Here is a 22,178-nt window from a genome sequence, read left to right as displayed (position 1 = left end):
TTTTTAAAGGATCTACATTTGTAAGTGCCATTTCATTGAGTGCAGACATTACACTAGTTTCCATCCGGTAGAGGCACAAACGATATTTTGGGGTGGTAAATCAGAGTTTACCAATTGATCTCTGAGACTTCTGCCCCACGAGAATACGATCAAGGGAAGGTGTGAAAACACATGACCGATACTGTCATCGGATCTTAGAATGTGCCAATGTTTGTGAACGATTCCCTTCATTTGTTCAGAGCATTTTGAATAGCGGGTAGTGAGGTTTTAGAATGCTTATTTTTGCGAGACTGTCCTTGAAAGAGATTGTCTCGATTTGTTTTGGATTTTCTCAATGGCAGTATTAGTCTGGCCATTTTTGTACCCCCTCTCCTCGTATTTTCTTTGCGTCTCAGCCATATTTCTGTCTAAATCTGATTTGGTTTTTGCTAATTATTTTGTTTTGATTCGACAGAATTGGCTGTAGGGCAAACTGTTTTTCAAAGGAAGCGGTTGACAGCTATCAGCCCTCAACTGTTAGGATCAGTAGGTTTCCTGTAAAGATCAATGTACAGAACATTATCCTCACACAAAATCAGAAGATCAAGGAAACTGATTTGACGTGTATCAGATTGTATAGTAAATCTCAGGTGCTCAGAACAGGAGTCCAGAAAGCATGGAATGCCTGGAGCTGTTTTGCATCACCCCTCCATAGAACAAAAGTATCATCAATGTACCGTTTCCAAATAAAAATGTTCGGCAAGAAAACATTTTTGAGAGGATTGCTAATTTACTTTTTCTCCATGTAGCCCACATCAAATGACCATAGTTAGGATCCGTAAGGGATCCCATAGCAGTACCCTTCGTCTAAATAAGGAAATAATTTAGAAACATGAAGTTGTTCTGTATAAGTACCATTTCAGCCAATGTTATAACGCATGTACTGGAAGGTCATTAGGGTCACGTTGCAGAAGGAAATGTTCTTTGGTTTCAATACCACCCTCGTGTGGAATATTTGTGTATAACGACTCAACATCAAAAGTCACTTATTTTTTTATTGAACCTTTATTTAACTAGGCAAGTCAGTTAAGAACAAATTCTTATTTTTAATGACGGCCTAGGAACAGTGGGTTAACTGCCTTGTTCAGTGGCAGAACGACAGATTTTTACCTTGTCAGCTCAGGGATTCGATCTAGCAACCTTTAACCACTAGGCTACCTGCCGCCCCTAACGAAGTATTCTCAGGGAGAGAATCAAGAGATTCAATAATAGAGATCATACTGCTGGTGTCCTTTACAAAGGAGGGGAGCTGTTATTTGAGTGGTTTAATAAAAAAAGTAGATAGAGGGTCCGTTACTGCATCAATGCCCGCTACAATAGGGGCCGTTACTGCATCAATGCCCGCTACAATAGGGGCCGTTACTGCATCAATGCCCGCTACAATAGGGCGCCCTGGAGGTTTTGTAACGTTCTTGTGTAATTTCGGCAAAGTATAGAAATTGTCGATTTTGTGTTGAATAGCCAAAAAGTAATGTTATTGTTTGGTGATTTGACCAGAACTTAAATTCCAATCTAGGACAATAAAGATAGTGTTCTGAAATTGGGATGTGGGGTCACTTCTAAGTTTCTTGTAAAAGGTGTTGTTAAGCTGTTGTCTATGACTCATTTACATAAACTATCCTATCCATGAGTACAACCGACCCACCCTTATCAGCAGGGAGGGTAAGGACTGACGTATCGGACAGTACAACCGACCCACCCTTATCAGCAGGGAGGGTAAGGACTGACGTATCGGACAGTACCACCGACCCACCCTTATCAGCAGGGAGGGTAAGGACTGACGTATCGGACAGTACCACCGACCCACCCTTATCAGCAGGGAGGGTAAGGACTGACGTATCGGACAGTACAACCGACCCACCCTTATCAGCAGGGAGGGTAAGGACTGACGTATCGGACAGTACAACCGACCCACCCTTATCAGCAGGGAGGGTAAGGACTGACGTATCAGACAGTACAACCGACCCACCCTTATCAGCAGGGAGGGTAAGGACTGACGTATCGGACAGTACCACCGACCCACCCTTATCAGCAGGGAGGGTAAGGACTGACGTATCAGATTGTACAACCGACCCACCCTTATCAGCAGGGAGGGTAAGGACTGACGTATCGGATTGACCGATCAACCGACCCACCCTTATCAGCAGGGAAGGTAAGGACTGACGTATCGGACAGTACCACCGACCCACCCTTATCAGCAGGGAGGGTAAGGACTGACGTATCAGATAGTACAACCGACCCACCCTTATCAGCAGGACGGGTAAGGACTGACGTATCGGACAGTACCACCGACCCACCCTTATCAGCAGGACGGGTAAGGACTGACGTATCGGATTGACCAACCGACCCACCCTTATCAGCAGGGAGGGTAAGGACTGACGTATCGGACAATACAACCGACCCACCCTTATCAGCAGGGAGGGTAAGGACTGACGTATCGGACAGTACAACCGAACCACCCTTATCATAAGGGAGGGTAAGGACTGACGTATCGGACAGTACCACCGACCCACCCTTATCAGCAGGGAGGGTAAGGACTGACGTATCGGACAGTACAACCGACCCACCCTTATCAGCAGGGAGGGTAAGGACTGACGTATCGGACAGTACCACCGACCCACCCTTATCAGCAGGGAGGGTAAGGACTGACGTATCGGACAGTACCACCGACCCACCCTTATCAGCAGGGAGGGTAAGGACTGACGTATCGGACAGTACCACCGACCCACCCTTATCAGCAGGGAGGGTAAGGACTGACGTATCAGATTGTACAACCGACCCACCCTTATCAGCAGGGAGGGTAAGGACTGACGTATCGGATTGACCGACCAACCGACCCACCCTTATCAGCAGAGAAGGTAAGGACTGACGTATCGGACAGTACCACCGACCCACCCTTATCAGCAGGGAGGGTAAGGACTGACGTATCAGATAGTACAACCGACCCACCCTTATCAGCAGGACGGGTAAGGACTGACGTATCGGACAGTACCACCGACCCACCCTTATCAGCAGGACGGGTAAGGACTGACGTATCGGATTGACCAACCGACCCACCCTTATCAGCAGGGAGGGTAAGGACTGACGTATCGGACAATACAACCGACCCACCCTTATCAGCAGGGAGGGTAAGGACTGACGTATCGGACAGTACCACCGACCCACCCTTATCAGCAGGGAGGGTAAGGACTGACGTATCGGACAGTACAACCGACCCACCCTTATCAGCAGGGAGGGTAAGGACTGACGTATCGGACAGTACCACCGACCCACCCTTATCAGCAGGGAGGGTAAGGACTGACGTATCAGATTGTACAACCGACCCACCCTTATCAGCAGGGAGGGTAAGGACTGACGTATCGGATTGACCGACCAACCGACCCACCCTTATCAGCAGGGAAGGTAAGGACTGACGTATCGGACAGTACCACCGACCCACCCTTATCAGCAGGGAGGGTAAGGACTGACGTATCAGATAGTACAACCGACCCACCCTTATCAGCAGGACGGGTAAGGACTGACGTATCGGACAGTACCACCGACCCACCCTTATCAGCAGGACGGGTAAGGACTGACGTATCGGATTGACCAACCGACCCACCCTTATCAACAGGGAGGGTAAGGACTGACGTATCGGACAATACAACCGACCCACCCTTATCAGCAGGGAGGGTAAGGACTGACGTATAGGACAGTACCACCAACCCACACTTATCAGCAGGGAGGGTAAGGACTGACGTATCGGATTGTACAACCGACCCACCCTTATCAGCAGGGAGGGTAAGGACTGACGTATCAGATAGTACAACCGACCCACCCTTATCAGCAGGGAGGGTAAGGACTGACGTATCGGACAGTACAACCGACCCACCCTTATCAGCAGGGAGGGTAAGGACTGACGTATCGGACAGTACAACCGACCCACCCTTATCAGCAGGGAGGGTAAGGACTGACGTATCGGACAGTACAACCGACCCACCCTTATCAGCAGGGAGGGTAAGGACTGACGTATCGGACAGTACAACCGACCCACCCTTATCAGCAGGGAGGGTAAGGACTGACGTATCGGACAGTACCACCGACCCACCCTTATCAGCAGGGAGGGTAAGGACTGACGTATCGGATTGACCGACCAACCGACCCACCCTTATCAGCAGGGAGGGTAAGGACTGACGTATCGGACAGTACTACCGACCCACCCTTATCAGCAGGGAGGGTAAGGACTGACGTATCGGACAGTACAACCGACCCACCCTTATCAGCAGGGAGGGTAAGGACTGACGTATCGGACAGTACAACCGACCCACCCTTATCAGCAGGGAGGGTAAGGACTGACGTATCGGACAGTACAACCGACCCACCCTTATCAGCAGGGAGGGTAAGGACTGACGTATCGGACAGTACAACCGACCCACCCTTATCAGCAGGGAGGGTAAGGACTGACGTAGCGGACAGTACCACCGACCCACCCTTATCAGCAGGGAGGGTAAGGACTGACGTATCGGATTGACCGACCAACCGACCCACCCTTATCAGCAGGGAGGGTAAGGACTGACGTATCGGACAGTACTACCGACCCACCCTTATCAGCAGGGAGGGTAAGGACTGACGTATCGGACAGTACAACCGACCCACCCTTATCAGCAGGGAGGGTAAGGACTGACGTATCGGACAGTACCACCGACCCACCCTTATCAGCAGGGAGGGTAAGGACTGACGTATCGGACAGTACAACCGACCCACCCTTATCAGCAGGGAGGGTAAGGACTGACGTATCGGACAGTACAACCGACCCACCCTTATCAGCAGGGAGGGTAAGGACTGACGTATCGGACAGTACAACCGACCCACCCTTATCAGCAGGGAGGGTAAGGACTGACGTATCGGACAGTACCACCGACCCACCCTTATCAGCAGGGAGGGTAAGGACTGACGTATCGGATTGACCGACCAACCGACCCACCCTTATCAGCAGGGAGGGTAAGGACTGACGTATCGGACAGTACTACCGACCCACCCTTATCAGCAGGGAGGGTAAGGACTGACGTATCGGACAGTACAACCGACCCACCCTTATCAGCAGGGAGGGTAAGGACTGACGTATCGGACAGTACAACCGACCCACCCTTATCAGCAGGGAGGGTAAGGACTGACGTATCGGACAGTACCACCGACCCACCCATAAATCATGCAGGGAGGGTAAGGACTGACGTATCGGACAGTACCACCGACCCACCCTTATCAGCAGGGAGGGTAAGGACTGACGTATCGGATAGTACAACCGACCCACCCTTACCAGCAGGGAGGGTAAGGACTGACGTATCGGATTGACCGACCAACCGACCCACCCTTATCAGCAGGGAGGGTAAGGACTGACGTATCGGATTGTACAACCGACCCACCCTTATCAGCAGGGAGGGTAAGGACTGACGTATCGGATTGACCGACCAACCGACCCACCCTTATCAGCAGGGAGGGTAAGGACTGACGTATCGGATTGTACCACCGACCCACCCTTATCAGCAGGACGGGTAAGGACTGACGTATCGGACAGTACCACCGACCCACCGTTATCAGCAGGGAGGGTAAGGACTGACGTATCGGATTGACCAACCGACCCACCCTTATCAGCAGGGCGGGTAAGGACTGACGTATCGGACAGTACCAACTACCCACCCTTATCAGCAGGGAGGGTAAGGACTGACGTATCGGATTGACCAACCGACCCACCCTTATCAGCAGGGAGGGTAAGGACTGACGTATCGGACAGTACAACCGACCCACCCTTATCAGCAGGGAGGGTAAGGACTGACGTATCGGACAGTACCACCGACCCACCCTTATCAGCAGGGAGGGTAAGGACTGACGTATCGGACAGTACCACCGACCCACCCTTATCAGCAGGGAGGGTAAGGACTGACGTATCGGACAGTACCACCGACCCACCCTTATCAGCAGGGAGGGTAAGGACTGACGTATCGGATAGTACAACCGACCCACCCTTATCAGCAGGGAGGGTAAGGACTGACGTATCGGATTGTACAACCGACCCACCCTTATCAGCAGGGAGGGTAAGGACTGACGTATCGGATTGACCGACCAACCGACCCACCCTTATCAGCAGGGAGGGTAAGGACTGACGTATCGGATTGTACAACCGACCCACCCTTATCAGCAGGGAGGGTAAGGACTGACGTATCGGATTGACCGACCAACCGACCCACCCTTATCAGCAGGGAGGGTAAGGACTGACGTATCGGATTGTACCACCGACCCACCCTTATCAGCAGGACGGGTAAGGACTGACGTATCGGACAGTACCACCGACCCACCCTTATCAGCAGGGAGGGTAAGGACTGACGTATCGGATTGACCAACCGACCCACCCTTATCAGCAGGACGGGTATGGACTGACGTATCGGACAGTACAACCGACCCACCCTTATCAGCAGGGAGGGTAAGGACTGACGTATTGGACAGTACCACCGACCCACCCTTATCAGCAGGACGGGTAAGGACTGACGTATCGGATTGACCAACCGACCCACCCTTATCAGCAGGGAGGGTAAGGACTGACGTATCGGACAATACAACCGACCCACCCTTATCAGCAGGGAGGGTAAGGACTGACGTATAGGACAGTACCACCAACCCACACTTATCAGCAGGGAGGGTAAGGACTGACGTATCGGATTGTACAACCGACCCACCCTTATCAGCAGGGAGGGTAAGGACTGACGTATCAGATAGTACAACCGACCCACCCTTATCAGCAGGGAGGGTAAGGACTGACGTATCGGACAGTACAACCGACCCACCCTTATCAGCAGGGAGGGTAAGGACTGACGTATCGGACAGTACAACCGACCCACCCTTATCAGCAGGGAGGGTAAGGACTGACGTATCGGACAGTACAACCGACCCACCCTTATCAGCAGGGAGGGTAAGGACTGACGTATCGGACAGTACAACCGACCCACCCTTATCAGCAGGGCGGGTAAGGACTGACGTATCGGACAGTACAACCGACCCACCCTTATCAGCAGGGAGGGTAAGGACTGACGTATCGGACAGTACAACCGACCCACCCTTATCAGCAGGGAGGGTAAGGACTGACGTATCGGATTGACCGACCAACCGACCCACCCTTATCAGCAGGGAGGGTAAGGACTGACGTATCGGACAGTACTACCGACCCACCCTTATCAGCAGGGAGGGTAAGGACTGACGTATCGGACAGTACAACCGACCCACCCTTATCAGCAGGGAGGGTAAGGACTGACGTATCGGACAGTACCACCGACCCACCCTTATCAGCAGGGAGGGTAAGGACTGACGTATCGGACAGTACAACCGACCCACCCTTATCAGCAGGGAGGGTAAGGACTGACGTATCGGACAGTACAACCGACCCACCCTTATCAGCAGGGAGGGTAAGGACTGACGTATCGGACAGTACAACCGACCCACCCTTATCAGCAGGGAGGGTAAGGACTGACGTATCGGACAGTACCACCGACCCACCCTTATCAGCAGGGAGGGTAAGGACTGACGTATCGGATTGACCGACCAACCGACCCACCCTTATCAGCAGGGAGGGTAAGGACTGACGTATCGGACAGTACTACCGACCCACCCTTATCAGCAGGGAGGGTAAGGACTGACGTATCGGACAGTACAACCGACCCACCCTTATCAGCAGGGAGGGTAAGGACTGACGTATCGGACAGTACCACCGACCCACCCTTATCAGCAGGGAGGGTAAGGACTGACGTATCGGACAGTACCACCGACCCACCCATAAATCATGCAGGGAGGGTAAGGACTGACGTATCGGACAGTACCACCGACCCACCCTTATCAGCAGGGAGGGTAAGGACTGACGTATCGGATAGTACAACCGACCCACCCTTACCAGCAGGGAGGGTAAGGACTGACGTATCGGATTGACCGACCAACCGACCCACCCTTATCAGCAGGGAGGGTAAGGACTGACGTATCGGATTGTACAACCGACCCACCCTTATCAGCAGGGAGGGTAAGGACTGACGTATCGGATTGACCGACCAACCGACCCACCCTTATCAGCAGGGAGGGTAAGGACTGACGTATCGGATTGTACCACCGACCCACCCTTATCAGCAGGACGGGTAAGGACTGACGTATCGGACAGTACCACCGACCCACCGTTATCAGCAGGGAGGGTAAGGACTGACGTATCGGATTGACCAACCGACCCACCCTTATCAGCAGGGCGGGTAAGGACTGACGTATCGGACAGTACCAACTACCCACCCTTATCAGCAGGGAGGGTAAGGACTGACGTATCGGATTGACCAACCGACCCACCCTTATCAGCAGGGAGGGTAAGGACTGACGTATCGGACAGTACAACCGACCCACCCTTATCAGCAGGGAGGGTAAGGACTGACGTATCGGACAGTACCACCGACCCACCCTTATCAGCAGGGAGGGTAAGGACTGACGTATCGGACAGTACCACCGACCCACCCTTATCAGCAGGGAGGGTAAGGACTGACGTATCGGACAGTACCACCGACCCACCCTTATCAGCAGGGAGGGTAAGGACTGACGTATCGGATAGTACAACCGACCCACCCTTATCAGCAGGGAGGGTAAGGACTGACGTATCGGATTGTACAACCGACCCACCCTTATCAGCAGGGAGGGTAAGGACTGACGTATCGGATTGACCGACCAACCGACCCACCCTTATCAGCAGGGAGGGTAAGGACTGACGTATCGGATTGTACAACCGACCCACCCTTATCAGCAGGGAGGGTAAGGACTGACGTATCGGACTGACCGACCAACCGACCCACCCTTATCAGCAGGGAGGGTAAGGACTGACGTATCGGATTGTACCACCGACCCACCCTTATCAGCAGGACGGGTAAGGACTGACGTATCGGACAGTACCACCGACCCACCCTTATCAGCAGGGAGGGTAAGGACTGACGTATCGGATTGACCAACCGACCCACCCTTATCAGCAGGACGGGTAAGGACTGACGTATCGGACAGTACAACCGACCCACCCTTATCAGCAGGGAGGGTAAGGACTGACGTATTGGACAGTACCACCGACCCACCCTTATCAGCAGGACGGGTAAGGACTGACGTATCGGATTGACCAACCGACCCACCCTTATCAGCAGGGAGGGTAAGGACTGACGTATCGGACAATACAACCGACCCACCCTTATCAGCAGGGAGGGTAAGGACTGACGTATAGGACAGTACCACCAACCCACACTTATCAGCAGGGAGGGTAAGGACTGACGTATCGGATTGTACAACCGACCCACCCTTATCAGCAGGGAGGGTAAGGACTGACGTATCAGATAGTACAACCGACCCACCCTTATCAGCAGGGAGTGTAAGGACTGACGTATCGGACAGTACAACCGACCCACCCTTATCAGCAGGGAGGGTAAGGACTGACGTATCGGACAGTACAACCGACCCACCCTTATCAGCAGGGAGGGTAAGGACTGACGTATCGGACAGTACAACCGACCCACCCTTATCAGCAGGGAGGGTAAGGACTGACGTATCGGACAGTACCACCGACCCACCCTTATCAGCAGGGAGGGTAAGGACTGACGTATCGGATTGACCGACCAACCGACCCACCCTTATCAGCAGGGAGGGTAAGGACTGACGTATCGGACAGTACTACCGACCCACCCTTATCAGCAGGGAGGGTAAGGACTGACGTATCGGACAGTACAACCGACCCACCCTTATCAGCAGGGAGGGTAAGGACTGACGTATCGGACAGTACCACCGACCCACCCTTATCAGCAGGGAGGGTAAGGACTGACGTATCGGACAGTACCACCGACCCACCCATAAATCATGCAGGGAGGGTAAGGACTGACGTATCGGACAGTACCACCGACCCACCCTTATCAGCAGGGAGGGTAAGGACTGACGTATCGGATAGTACAACCGACCCACCCTTATCAGCAGGGAGGGTAAGGACTGACGTATCGGATTGACCGACCAACCGACCCACCCTTATCAGCAGGGAGGGTAAGGACTGACGTATCGGATTGTACAACCGACCCACCCTTATCAGCAGGGAGGGTAAGGACTGACGTATCGGATTGACCGACCAACCGACCCACCCTTATCAGCAGGGAGGGTAAGGACTGACGTATCGGATTGTACCACCGACCCACCCTTATCAGCAGGACGGGTAAGGACTGACGTATCGGACAGTACCACCGACCCACCGTTATCAGCAGGGAGGGTAAGGACTGACGTATCGGATTGACCAACCGACCCACCCTTATCAGCAGGGCGGGTAAGGACTGACGTATCGGACAGTACCACCGACCCACCCTTATCAGCAGGGAGGGTAAGGACTGACGTATCGGATTGACCAACCGACCCACCCTTATCAGCAGGGTGGGTAAGGACTGACGTATCGGACAGTACAACCGACCCACCCTTATCAGCAGGGAGGGTAAGGACTGACGTATCGGACAGTACCACCGACCCACCCTTATCAGCAGGGAGGGTAAGGACTGACGTATCGGACAGTACCACCGACCCACCCTTATCAGCAGGGAGGGTAAGGACTGACGTATCGGACAGTACCACCGACCCACCCTTATCAGCAGGGAGGGTAAGGACTGACGTATCGGATTGTACAACCGACCCACCCTTATCAGCAGGGAGGGTAAGGACTGACGTATCGGATTGACCGACCAACCGACCCACCCTTATCAGCAGGGAGGGTAAGGACTGACGTATCGGATTGTACAACCGACCCACCCTTATCAGCAGGGAGGGTAAGGACTGACGTATCGGATTGACCGACCAACCGACCCACCCTTATCATCAGGGAGGGTAAGGACTGACGTATCGGATTGTACCACCGACCCACCCTTATCAGCAGGACGGGTAAGGACTGACGTATCGGACAGTACCACCGACCCACCCTTATCAGCAGGGAGGGTAAGGACTGACGTATCGGATTGACCAACCGACCCACCCTTATCAGCAGGACGGGTAAGGACTGACGTATCGGACAGTACCACCGACCCACCCTTATCAGCAGGGAGGGTAAGGACTGACGTATCGGATTGACCAACCGACCCACCCTTATCAGCAGGGAGGGTAAGGACTGACGTATCGGACAGTACAACCGACCCACCCTTATCAGCAGGGAGGGTAAGGACTGACGTATCGGACAGTACCACCGACCCACCCTTATCAGCAGGGAGGGTAAGGACTGACGTATCGGACAGTACCACCGACCCACCCTTATCAGCAGGGAGGGTAAGGACTGACGTATCGGATTGACCAACCGACCCACCCTTATCAGCAGGGAGGGTAAGGACTGACGTATCGGACAATACAACCGACCCACCCTTATCAGCAGGGAGGGTAAGGACTGACGTATAGCACAGTACCACCAACCCACACTTATCAGCAGGGAGGGTAAGGACTGACGTATCGGACAGTACAACCGACCCACCCTTATCAGCAGGGAGGGTAAGGACTGACGTATCGGACAGTACCACCGACCCACCCTTATCAGCAGGGAGGGTAAGGACTGACGTATCGGACAGTACCACCGACCCACCCTTATCAGCAGGACGGGTAAGGACTGAAGTATCAGATTGTAAATCAAGCAAAGCTTGTTTTTCATCCTTAGGTAAATTATAGAAAGATATGTACTCATGTTTGTTCTTAAGGAGATTACCAACATATTTTTCAACGAGTCTGCAATATGTCTCAATAGAGTGATTGCGATTGGCTGGAGGTACAAAATAACTCTAAAAGGAATCGGAGTATGTGCAGGTGAGCAATTAGGGGAGCTAATTTATTCCCTTAAACTGAAGTTTTTTCCAAATTAAACATGTCTACCTTAACATCGAAAGCGTTGCATTGAGTTGTAGGCACAAAATATGACCCTTTATTAAGCAAGGAGACATGGACAGGGCTCAATATTTTGCTTGATAAATTAAAGACACTGTCTGTCCCGTGGGTTCTGAGACAGTGTTAATAGTCCCTTCTGCCTCTGGTAGTCGTATCTTCTTACCCCCATCGGGTACGGCATCTCGTTGGTACGCGGGACCGCGGCCACCACCGTCTCTCGTTGGATGAAAAACTGGCACTGGAAGCGGACGAGACGCTGGTTGTAGAGCGTTGGCCAGACGGGGGTGGATAGAAGTAAGCGGCCTCCCTGCTGCGTCTGTCATGGAGAGGAAGAGCAGGACCTCTTGTCAGGGTTTCTCCAGAAGTAGACTTTGTCCTCGGTCTTGTCTGTTTTGTCTTGGTCGAATTTCTTGATTTCAACCTTCTTTATTTCTGTAGACAACTTGTCCTGGAGCGCTTGGTTAGTTTTCATCAGTTCATTGAATATGCCATCATCATTAACAGCTCCTAGCAGAGCTTTGAGTTTCTCTTCAATCGTGTTATCCATTTCAATAAAAACCTTTTTCAACTGGTCAACAATTCATGTCATTAAATCAATAGAGCATTTGTTCAGGGTGGCACACCAGCGCTCCCAGAAATCATCTGTGCGCTGTCCCAATGATGGCACTTTTTGCCACCTGACTATATGTAGATGCGTTGTGACCTGGCGCTTAGATACATTTAACAGTTCTTTCGAGAGGTCAGAGTTACCCCTGGGCATGTCAAAAAGGGACTCCCATACATGTTCCTTTTGGCTGTATTCAAAGTAATCTTGTTTGGGTCTTTGATCAGCGTCAGGAAAGGAATTATCATTCGGCATCGTTTTAGAGCTTTTTGTTGTTTTAGAGCTTATCAAAGGTGCTATCACATGCTCCACTAAGGCAGTTATGTATCTTGTGAGTAAAAACAAAGGGCAAATTAAAATCACGAATCTCGGAGCATCGTAGCACCATTACGTGCAAAAACTTGATGTACCCAGTTGCAGCCCACTTTTTGGTAGCGAACCACTCGATTTCGTTCCTACGTTATATCGGCATCGAACACATCACCCTCCTTAGGAGAGGGGGTAACCTCAACAATTTATTGTTAAAATGAGAGGCTGCCTGGATCTTTAATTTAAAGACCCTTGCTCCCCTCGGTCTCAACGTAAACTTTGATCTGAAGCCATTCTTGTCATTTAGCTATTTATTGTTAATGTTTGTAGGCATATGTAGCCAAATTGAACCTATGATCGTATGCTATCCATTCATGTTTTTTGTATGTTCTATTATATCTGACAATTAACCAATGATTTCAAACCACACCCGGCCATGATTACAGACACCTGTTTGTGTTCTTTGACCCGCGGTGTTTGTCATTATATCGTGATGAAGACCGCTTGTCTGTGGAAACGTTGGTTATCAGATTATTAAATTATTGCATCAGAGCTCCTAGAGTGTGCGGCTCTCCTTTTCTTTTTCAAATAGAATGTATACCCTCAGAAAGCTGGGAGCAACAGTAGTTGCTTCCAAAGCTATGCATTTCCCATAATTGGATTTTGAAATGTTATACAACCAGAAGCCTTTTTTCTTTCTCTCGGAGCACACATCAAGAGGCTTGCTCACCACAGCAGCAGGCCCAGTGAAACAGCGCCCAGGGTCTGGGCAGAAACTTTCATTACATGAATCATGGGGATAATGCACTTTACTGTTAGACAAAATCATGATTTTAGCTGGCCAAAAAATAGGAAACCTTCGAGTGAGGTGACCATGTAGACTAATGAATGTTCAGCTCGCAGTCTGGAGCCATGCCCCTTGACATACTGTAGGCTACTATAGCTATATTGTATCAAAGTTGTCACAAGTAGTGGTCTACTAGCTAGCATTATCAATATGTTATTAGCCTACCTGAGCGTATATATGTGGATGATGCGCTTTCAGATGTCTCTTGGGGTCGATAGGGCTAAAATTGAAATGCTTCTTACAGAATAAAGATATGCATAACAATGGTATCAATTGAAAGGGAACAGTTTGGAGACTATGGGGAAAATGATTAGACCAAAGGGAGGACACAACAGTTCACAAGACTAAATCCAAACATTACACTGCACATTTTATGTGCATTTTACATTTACTGTACTTTTTGTCGCATTGGTTGATAAAGAATCTGAAAATACTCTGGATACATTCAGTAACATGATAAGGATATTCCTGGGAAATGTGGGTAGGTGTAACATAAGACAAATAAATTACAAGGGTTTGAGTGAGAGTACTAACTGTTGTCTCCAAGTGGTCACACACCTCTCCAAAGTGTTCACAGTTCCTAAGTCATTTCAATGCACTTTTATGACTCAAAGAAGAGTCTTCAACTATAAGGTGCTATTTTGAGCTTTCCTAGCTGTACCGTAAATGAACTAGAGCAAGCAGACTTGTGGTTGTTTTGTTTGGAACAACCCTGCATCTCCGCCATCACACAATTACTGTTGTTTCCGCAATCCAAAAACGGTCCATTATAAATCGTAATCTAGGTCAGGTGGCCATCATGGGAAAGCCTGTTCTATTGCCAACATGACTAGCTAAGTTCTAAAATACGATTTTACAGTGTTTGGCTTTCACATTGCAATTCAGGGAAACCGATAATCATTTTGTCATGAGTGCATTCAGATTAACCCAGGGTATGAGGGCTCCAGAGTGGCCCAGGCATCTCAGTGCAAGAGGTGTCACTGCAGTCCCTGGTTCGAATCCAGGCTGCATCACATCTGGCTGTGACTGGGAGTCCCATAGGGTGGCGCACAATTGGCCCAGCGTCGTCCGGTTTTGGCCGTGGTAGGCCGTCATTGTAAATAAGAATTTGTTCTTAACTGACTTGCCTAGTTAAATAAAAAATGACGCCATGTCATCTTGTAACTGCACCTAAAATATAGTGATCATAATCATTGACACTGGATATGACATGAACATTTGAAGGGCACGTTTGGATTCACAGGTGTTTGGCTTGCTTGTATGACATCAACGCGGCATTCATTATAATCTTCAACGTCTCATCTTTCAAAATACATAGTCCTCTTCATTTACATAATTTCCCTCATTCAGACAACAAAAATGTGTAAAAGTTGCCCAATTAGCAGGATGGATGTGGGAAACTTCTCACGCAAATGCTCAAGTTCAGCTCTGAAGCTCAGAGTCAGAGATCTGATGTCATCTATAGCATGTTACTGTACAGCCACTGCGTTTCAACTCAGCCGTTTGTCAGTGCCATTTTCAACCCGTATAATGGGTACAACGATAAATGAAGATCATTTTTTTTTTGTTCACGGTTATTGTCCATAATGGACGGTTACGCAATTATACGATAATTGTGCCAGCCCTAGTTGTTGGTTCAATTACCGCAGGGGTCTCATACCCTTTCTAATAATGTATGCAACAAGTATGCACTCACTCCACTGTAATTGGCTTTGGATAAAAGCGTATGCTAAGTAGAATATTTTATATTATTCTGTGTGTGTTGGCTGAAGTCTCCAGCCAGTGCCCTAGTCGTCCTCCCCATCTGAATAAGAGCTAGGGACTAGTGTCTGGTCGTCCTAGGGAGGCGAGGAGCAGGTAAAAGATGGGCATAGCAGACAGTATAAACACATTAGCCCATGGATGCTGAAATGTCAGCGTACAACAACGTCATTAAAAGGAAGTAAAACTGCCAGGGAGATTCATTTAGAAAAGACGGCGTAATTACAGAGGGGGGGGCTGTCAGTTTTGTAACCTTCTTGTCGCTCCGCTCGTAATGTTTCCAATGTACCGCAGATAGAATATCTGTCAATCAACGGACTTCTTTGCAGATGATGTCATTCCGCTTTGGGGAGAGTTGCGATTCGTCCTTGCCTATTCAGCTCATCACATTACCAGTGTGATCGGATTACAGAATATGCAGAAGATAGACAGACTGTACCTATTTGATTAACATAAAAATGTTTCTTCAAACATACCTAGATATGACTTTGTAAGGTATTCAGAGTGAACTAAGTCTTATTATTATTATATGAAGATCAGTTCCTGCAATTGGCTGACTATTACGAAGCTTCCATTTTACATTGTAATGCCATAATCTGTTGGGTTCCAGAGGCAGGAGCGACAGCAGCTCAATGAGTCTCTTCTATTCAGCCCAGTGTGTCTGTATAGACTGAATGGACCCTCATTTCAGGGGACCAATTATTCTATTGGCTCAATCAACAGAGTGCAGCGACCATTTAAAGTGCTATTGAAACCTGAAATTTGAACTGAACAGTATTTTGTTCAGTACTATGGATCCCATTATGGATTTAATTGACCAATTATTTATTGAAAATGTTATAAACCTCTTTGGTAATTGTGGGACATTAATACTTTTTGACAGCTTGTTTGATAAAACCGGTATCTACAGTTGAAGTCGTAAGTTTACATACACTTAGGTTGGAGTCATTTAAACTCGTTTTTCAACCACTCCACACATTTCTTGTTAACAACCTATAGTTTTGGTAAGTCAGTTAGGACATCTACTTTGTGCATGACACAAGTAATTTTTCCAACAATTGTTTCCAGACAGATTATTTCACTTATAATTCACTGTATCACAATTCCAGTGGGTCAGAAGTTTACATACATTAAGTTGACTGTGCCTTTAAACAGCTTGGAAAATTCCAGAAAATGATGTCATGGCTTTAGAAGCTTCTGATAGGCTAATTGACGTTATTTGAGTCAATTGGAGGTGTACCTGTGGATGTATTTCAAGGCCTACCTTCAAGATCAGTGCCTCTTTGCTTGACATCATGGGAAAATCAAAAGAAATCAGCCAAGACCTCAGAAAAAAATGTAGACTTCCACAAGTCTAGTTCATCCTTGGGAGCAATTTCCAAACGCCTGAAGGTACCACGTTCATCTGTACAAACAATAGTACGCAAGTATAAACACCATGGAACCATGCAGCCGTCATACCGCTCAGGAGGAGACATGTTCTGTCTCCTAGAGATGAACGTACTTTGGTGCGAAAAGTTCAAATCAATCGGAGAACAACATCAAAGGACCTTGTGAAGATGCTGGAGATAACGGGTACAAAAGTATCTATATTCACAGTAAAGCAAGTCCTATATGGACATAACCTGAAATGCAAGGAAGTAAGGAAGAAGCCTCTGCTCCAAAACCGCCGTAAAAAGCCAGACCACGGTTAAAACATTTTTTAAATGTTATTTTATCTTTATTTAACTAGGAAAGTCAGTTAAGAACAAATTCTAATTTTCAATGACGGCCTAGGAACAGTGGGTTAACTGACTTGTTCAGGGGCAGAATGACAGGTTTTTACCTTGTCAGCTCGGGGATTCGATCTTGCAACCTTTCGGTTACAAGTCCAACGCTCTAACCACTAGGCTACCTGCCGCCCCTTTGTCCCCATGGAACTGCACATGGGGACAAAGATCATACTTTTTGGAGAAATGTCCTCTGGTCTGATAAAATAAAAATAGAACTGTTTGGCCATAATGACCATCGTTATGTTTGGAGGAAAAAGGGGGATGCTTGTAAGCTGAAGAACAACATCCCAACCGTGAAGCACGGGGGTGGCAGCATCACGTTGTGGGGGTGCTTTGCTGCAGGAGGGACTGGTGCACTTCACAAAATAGATGGCATCATGAAGAGGGAAATTATGTGGATATATTGACGCAACATGTCAAGACATCAGTCAGGAAGTTAAAGCTCGGTCACAAATGAGTCTTCCAAATGGACAATGACCCAAAGCATACTTCCAAAGTTGTGGCAAAATGGCTTAAGGACAACAAAGTCAAGGTATTGGAGTGGCCATGACAAAGCCCTGGCCTCAATCCCTTAGAAAATGTGTGGGCAAAACTGAAAAAGCGTGTGCGAGCAAGGAGGCCTACAAACCTGACTCAGTTACACCAGCTCTGTCAGGAGGAATGGGCCAAAATTCACCCAACTTATTGTGGGAAGCTTGTGGAAGGCTACCTGAAATATTTTACCCAAGTTTAACAATTTAAAAGCAATGCTACCAAATACTAATTGAGTGTATGTAAACTAATAACCCACTGGGAATGTGATGAAAGAAATAAAAGCTGAAATACATTTTTCTCTCTTCTATTATTCTGACATTTCATATTCTTAACATAATGTGGTGATCCTAACTGACCTAAGACGGGGCATTTTTACTTGGATTAAATGTGAGGAATTGTGAAAAACGGAATTTAAATGTATTTTGGCTAAGGTGTATGTAAACTTCTGACTTCAACTGTATGTCTATGTAAATATCTTTGTACGTTTCTTTCTGTCAAAAATATTTGATTCCTAAAAAGTACTTCTTATTAAAGAGGTTCTCTGGTACTTTTGTGTACTTTGTGTATACTTTTAGCCAGTAGTCCTGAAAGTAGCGCTCACGAGCCAAAAGTAGTCCCTAAAAATTGCGTAGTACATCACATATTTGCAGATATGTGCACCACGTCATTGCTCTTTTGCTCTCTTGCTCTTTCTCTGCTGTGTCCGCTGAGCCATTGGGCCCGCCCTGCAACCTCATTGGACAGTGCTGGGCAGGCCTCTTGCTAGCAGTCATTAAAATGCGAGGGACTGAAGCTCATTGGCCAGAACTCAAATTGCTAGGGGGCTGTCCTAAGTGGGGGGAAATATAGGGAAAATGGTGTGGCAGAGCTTCAAGAAAACAGTTGCTTTCAAGCTAGGGATTTTGAGGCTAATTTTGGTAAAACATTAATTCTGCTCATAGATTATGCAAGCATGAACTACACATTGAGACATCCAGCTCAAAGTGGGATTTGAAAAAAATACTTTGTTAGGGGAGCAACTTTCACTGGGGACGGGGGGTCGACATCCCAACATTTTATGAAATAGCATTTTTGTCCCCCTAGAAATGAGGCAACGATATGCTAAAGGACCATGGGACGCCTCTGAGTGGTTGGTAGACTGTTTGGAGTGTTTATCAAAATCAAATCAAATTGTATTGGTCACATACACATGGTTAGCAGATGTTATTGTGAGTGTAGCTAAATACTTATGCTTCTAGATCTGACAGTGTAGCAGTATCTAACAAATTCCACAACAAAACCTAATACACACAATCTAGTAAAAGAATGGGATGAGAATATATAAATATAAAATATTTGGATGAGCAGTGACAGAGCGACTAAGATGCAGTAGATAATATGGAATAGATGGTGTAGTATACAGTATATACATATGAGATAAGTAATGTGAGATATGTAAACATTATTAAAGTGGCATTATTAAAGTGAATAGTGTTCCATTTATTAAAGTGGCCAATGATATCAAGTCTGTAGGTAGGCAGCCGCCTCTCTATGTTAGTGATGGCTGTTTAACAGTCTGATGGCATTGAGATAGAGATATTGAAAAACATCTTCTGTCACAGCCTTGATGCACCTGTTCTGACCTCACCTTCTGGATGGAAGTGGGGTGAACAGGCAGTGGCTCGGGTGGTTGTCCTTGATGATCGTTTTTGCCTTCCTGTGACATCAGGTGTTGTAGGTGTCCTGGAGGGCAGGTAGTTTGCCCCGGTGATGCGTTGTGCAGACCACACCTCCCTCTAGCGAGCCTTGCTGTTGTGGGCGGTGCAGTTGCCGTACCAATCGGTGATACGGCCTGACAGGATGCTCTCGATTGTGCATCTGTAAAAGTTATTGAGGGTTTTCGGTGACAAGCTATATTTTCTCAGCCTACTGAGGTTGAAGAGGCGCTGTTGCGCCTTCTTCACCACACTGTCTGTGTGTGTGGACCATTTTAGTTTGTCGGTGATATGTACATCGCAGAACTTTTTTAACTTTCCACCTTCTCCACTGCTGTCCCGTCGATGTGGATAGGGGGGTGCTCCCTCTGCTGTTTCCTGAAGTCCACGGTCATCTCTTTTTGTTTTGCTGACATTGAGTGAGAGGTTATTTTCCTGACACCACACTCCCAGGGCCCTCACCTCCTCCCTGTAGGCTGTCTCGTCGTTGCTGGTAATCAGATCTACTACTGTAGTGTCGTCTGCAAACTTGATGATTGAGTTGGAGGTGTGCATGGCCACGCAGTCATGGGTGAACAGGGAATGCAGGAGGGGACTGAGCACGCACCCTTGTGGGGCCCCGGTGTTGAGGATCAGCGAAGTGGAGATGTTCTTTCCTACCTTCACCACATGGGGGTGGCCCGTCAGGAAGTCCAGGACCCAGCTGTACAGGGCGGGGTCAAGACACAGGGAATCAAGCTTAATGAGGAGTTTGGAGGGTACTATGGTGTTGAATGCTGAGCTGTAGTCAATGAACAGCATTCTTACGTAGGTATTCCTCTTGTCCAGATGGGATAGGGCAGTGTGATGGCGATTGCATCGTCTGTGGACCTAGCGTGACAGGAGTGGGTCTAGGGTATCAGGTAGGGTGGAGGTGATATGGTCCTTGACTAGTCTCTCAAAGCACTTCATGATGACAGAAGTGAGTGCTACGGGGCGATAGTCATTTAGTTGAGTGAGTTCAGTTTTATCCGACTGGATATAACAATAAACAATAATAATTAGGTCCCCCCCACTTCAAAAACCAAAGTTGCGCCCCTGCATGTCTTTAACAGTCATCATCCAAACATAACACATTAGTAAGCGGTACATAAGCATTCATAGATGTAAAATGACAATAACATGTACGATGGAAGACATATTGTTCACTTTGTCAACTCGCAAGATAAATGTGATTAGGACCATCTATGAGGGATTGATAGTAAAATAACATCTTTATTTGCTCTGTCTGTCTGGATGATGTGGTTCTGTCTGTAATGCTGTATTTAGTATGATTCAAATGGCTGTGAGTAATGATAGCAATAATTTGTTCAGATCCTGCGTTATCTCACTCTCATTCCCTCTCATCATCTCTCTCCTTTTGCTGCTCCCTCATCTCTCCTTCTCTCTGATTTCTTTCTTGCTGTTATTCTCTCTCCTTCACTCAACATCTCTTTCTCTCGGCCTCTACTCATCTCTCTCCCTTTCTCCCTCTACTGCTCTCCCGCCATCTGAAAGAACCTCCTGCCTGCTTGTAATTTGGATGTTTGATGTTGTAATAATGACAGCAGGAAGTGTGGGCTTTTGAAAAGAGCCACTATAATTTATTCATGTTTATTTTCTGTCTCTCGTTATCTGTCAGTCTCACCTGGGCTACTTTTGAGTCATATAGCTCCTAAAATAATACCAAGGAATTGTGATTCCTACTCCCGCTCTCTCTCTTTCTCTCTCCCTTATTCTGAGACGCCTTGTGAGTACTCTTTCTCTCGCGCGCTCTCTCTCTCTCTCTCTCTCTCTCTCTCTCTCTCTCTCGTTGTGTAGGGCGGAAATTGTCTATCTGTGATTCTTCGAATAAACTAATGTATGTTAATGGTGGGGCAAAGGTCTTGTGCGAGCTGCTCCCAGAGTCGACCTCTCTGCCCAGGTGTTGTCTCTCTCTCTCTCCACGGAACAGAACGGGACTTTGTTGATTTGTATTTTACAGCCTCATGTTCCTCTCCCCTCAACAGGATATTTAAGAAGGGTTTCTGTTTACAATGCAGTCAGTCATAGGCCCCCTTTTACTAGAATAGCCTTGACTCATCTACTTTGAAAAGCAGAAGTGTGTGTGGATCGGAGAGGTGGTGAAATTCACATTACCTCATCTTTTGTGGAAGACTTTGTTGATGATTTTCAGTGTGTCATTGTGTATTAGATCAATTCACTGTCACTAATATAATCTGTAGTGATTTATATTTAGTGTCAGACTCTCCCGCTAGGCGAATGGAGAGAGAGACAGAGAGAGAGACAGCGAGAGAAAGTGGCAGGGATAGATGGAGAGTGATGGCAAGAAAAGAGGGATGGTGATGTGCGACGTCGTCGTCAATCTCTCCCCCCCGTTACTCTCTCTGTCTCTCTCTCTCTCTCTCTCTCTCTCTCTCTCTCTCTGTCTCTCTCTCTCTCCGTCTCTCTCTCTCTCTCTCTCTCTCTCTCTCTCTCCCTGTCTCTCTCTCTCTGTTGGTCTATTTATCTCCATCTCTCTCTGTCAGGATTAGACATGAAGATGTATGTGTGTCTGGAAACGGGCTGAAACAGGCCTTTATGGAAGCTCTAGTCAATGGAGAGACTGTTTATCAGTGTTCTCTCTTCCTCTTTCCCTCACCTCCCTCTGTCCGGATGCATATATCATCTCTTTCTGTGAGTAG

The 22,178-nt window shown here is 48.1% G+C and overlaps 1 protein-coding gene across 5 annotated transcripts in view; it reads left to right on the top strand.

The window, feature by feature from the left end:
* trappc9 (trafficking protein particle complex subunit 9) overlaps positions 1 to 22,178 on the top strand; it is a 282,398-nt gene that overhangs the window by 111,335 nt on the left and 148,885 nt on the right. The window lies entirely within an intron of this gene.

This window comes from Salmo trutta, chromosome 34 (assembly GCF_901001165.1).
Source record: "Salmo trutta chromosome 34, fSalTru1.1, whole genome shotgun sequence".
NCBI lineage: Eukaryota > Metazoa > Chordata > Actinopteri > Salmoniformes > Salmonidae > Salmo > Salmo trutta.
This window is presented reverse-complemented; position numbering and strand designations above follow the sequence as displayed.